Source organism: Anabrus simplex, chromosome 4, assembly GCF_040414725.1.
Source record: "Anabrus simplex isolate iqAnaSimp1 chromosome 4, ASM4041472v1, whole genome shotgun sequence".
Lineage (NCBI taxonomy): Eukaryota > Metazoa > Arthropoda > Insecta > Orthoptera > Tettigoniidae > Anabrus > Anabrus simplex.
Genome location: NC_090268.1, coordinates 33,497,804 through 33,500,934, shown reverse-complemented (window position 1 = coordinate 33,500,934; position 3,131 = coordinate 33,497,804). Strand labels below are relative to the sequence as shown.

Genomic DNA, 3,131 nt, shown 5'->3' with positions numbered 1-3,131 from the left:
AGGCTTCTTTGCTTGTGCTAGTCTGCATTTTATGTCCTCCTTACTTCTGCCATCGTTAGTTATTTTACTACCCAGGTAACAATATGCATCTACTTCCTTTAAGAATTAATTTCCTAATCTAATATTCCCTGCATCACCCGACTTCGTTGGACTGCACTCCATTACTTTTGTTTTGGACTTATATTTTCATCCTGTACTCCTTCCCCAGCAATTTCTCCACATCTTCTCCAGTTTCAGATAAAAGAACACCATCAGGGTTTTAATTTCCTCTTCTTGGATTGTGATCCCCTTCCCAAATTTCTCTTTGATTTCCTTTACTGCCTGTTCTACATAAACATTGAAAAGCAGGGGGGGGGGGGGAGACAAACTTACAACCTTGTCTGTATCACCTGTACCTAAAGTTAATCACAAACAATGAAGAATATAATGAATAAGTAAGTAAGGCGCTAGGCGTCCTTACAGTTCACCAATCTAAGGGAAGGAGGTCCCACGAGTGCTCTCCGTATTGAATATTCGATGCAAAAATTGCACGACCGCGACAGGATTCGAACCTGCAATCTTCGGATTCGAAGTCCGACGCCTTATCCGTTAGGCCACGCGGCCCTACATCAGCTCTGGTTTATTTTACAAATAATAAGCCAGTTAATGCATAGCGTCGGACACGTTCGTGGAAATTCGATAGGGCTCCGAATGAAGGGAAGAGAATATTTGACGCAAGCGCTCTCCCCAAACACTGAGATCGATCTCCAGGCAGCGCTGTAAACGACTTCGTATCCAAGCTCTCAATGTCACTAACGTGGAATCAGGCACGTATGGGGTTTCTTTGATACGTTGATGATTCATTGATATTTGGTACTATCCACCGATATTCTGGAGAACTAAAATCTGGCGGCGGAAGTGTTTTGTTTAAAGAGCAGTGTGCAAGTAATGCGTTGTTTCATAGTAAATTGATTTGAATTGGAGGAGCAAGGTAGCGCAGTTAGAAACATTATTTAACTAGTTCCATTGTTGTGTAAGCTAAACGTACGCATGCAGGTACCGAAGATACTTGCACGATTCTTTTATAATATATGATCCTTGTTCAGGACAATGGTGGTGGCGGTGGTGGTTCTTGTTCTGAGGGGAAACCATCCCCCTTTCAGTAGTGTGATTTACATACACCCCTCTACACGCTCACTTCCGACAATGATTTCTAGTTATCTCTCTCTATATATAAAATAAGAGTTTTGTCTGTACATTCCTCAGAGTTTAAAAATAATGGTCTTTCTGTACCGGTCGTGTCCACAATAACAAAAATGCATTTTTAAATTGTCCGTCATGTTTGTCTTTGTGTATGTAAGTGCATCACGAGAAAGTGGCTGAAGAGAATTTAATGAAAATCGGCATGTAAAGTCGGGGAACGATGCATTACAATCTAGGCTATAAATAATTTTATTCACGCTGGATGAAATGGTAGTTTAGGAGGAGGTTCCTAAAATTTAATGTTTGAATACCTATGTTGTCCCCCACTATGGTGTAGTGGTTAGTGTGATTAGCTACCACCCTCGGAGGCCCGGGTTCGATCTGCCACAAAATTTGAAAAGTGGTACGAGGGCTGGAACGAGGTCCACTCAGCCTCGGGAGGTCAACTGAATAGAGGTGGGTTCGATTACCACCTCAGCCATCCTGGAAGTGGTTTTCCGTGGTTTCCCACTTCTCCTCCAGGCAAATGCCGGAATGGTACCTAATTGAAGGCCACGGCCGTTTCCTTCCCTCTTCCTTGTCTATCCCTTCCTATCTTCCCATACCCCCCGCAAGGCCCCTGATCAGCATAGGTGAAGCCACCTGGGCGAGGTACTGGTCATCCTCCCAGTTGTATCCCCGACACAGAGTCTGAAGCTCCAGGACACAGATAAAAAAGAAGAAGAAATACCTATGTTATTGGTCCTATCGAGAAGTACTACATAACAAAAGTTATAGAGAGAGCAATTTCCGATCATTTAAATCTTTTACAGTTATTATTATTATTATTATTATTATTATTATTATTATTATTATTATTATTATTGTTGTTGTTAATATTATCTTTTTTAGAATTTGCTTTACCTCGCACCGACGATAGCGACGATGGGATAGGAAAGGCCTAGGAGTTGGAAGGAAGCGGCTGCGGCCATAATTAAGGTTCGAATCCACTATCTCCCGGATTCAAGCTCAGAACTGCGCGCCCCTAACCGCACGGCCAACTCGGCCCGTCTGTTACTTTTTTTTTCTGCTATTTGCTTTATGGCGACGATAGGACAGGAAAGGCCTAGGAATGGGAAGGAAGCGGCCGTGGCCTTAATTAAGGTACAGTATAGCCCCAGTATTTGCCTGGTGTGAAAATGGGAAACCACGGAAACCATCTTCAGGGCTGCCGACAGTGGGGTTCGAACCCACTATCTCCCGGGTGCGAGCTCACAGCACCACGCCCCTAAACGCACGGCCAACTCGCCCGGTACTTTTTTTTAATAGTTTTATCGTGCCGACTATGATAATAGAATTCATAAATTCATAAACTTAGACCAAGCATTGCTAACCTGGAAGTATTGCTCAATCGTGTTAAATGGCGATGGTTTTTGTAATGGTTGCCTTAAGGCGTAAAGCCGCGTCGTCATCGGTCCGTATCGACAAGGCCAATTATGAAGATGATATATAAATGAAAAATCGTATGTCCGCCTCTGTGGTGTAGTGGTTAGTGTGATCAGCTGCCACCCCCGTAGGCCCGGGTTCGATTCCCGGTTCTGCCGCTGGAAGGTCAACTTTAGTAGAAGGGGCGTTCGATTCCCACCTCAGCCATCCTCGAAGTGGTTTTCCGTGGTTTCGAACTTCTCCACCAGGCAAAAATGCCGGGATGGTACCTAACTTAAGGCCATGGCCGCTTCCTTCCCTCTTCCTTGTCTATCACTTCTGATCTTCCCATTGCCCCATAAGGCTCCTGCTCCGCATAGCAGGTGAGGCCGCCTGGGCGATTTACAGGTCCTCCTCCCCAGATGTATTCCCAGACCCAAAGTCTCACGCTCCAGGACACTGCCCTTGAGACGGTAGAGATGGGATTCCTCGCTGAGTCCGAAGGAAAAACCAACCCTAGGCGGTAACCGATTAAGAAAGACAAT

At 44.8% G+C, this 3,131-nt stretch overlaps 1 non-coding gene across 1 annotated transcript; it reads right to left on the bottom strand.

Annotated features, from left to right (window-relative positions):
• Positions 1 to 530: 530 nt before the first annotated feature.
• Positions 531 to 603, bottom strand: TRNAR-UCG (transfer RNA arginine (anticodon UCG)). The gene has a single exon. It is a non-coding gene; the product is annotated as a tRNA-Arg (tRNA).
• Between the last annotated feature and the right edge of the window lie 2,528 nt (positions 604 to 3,131).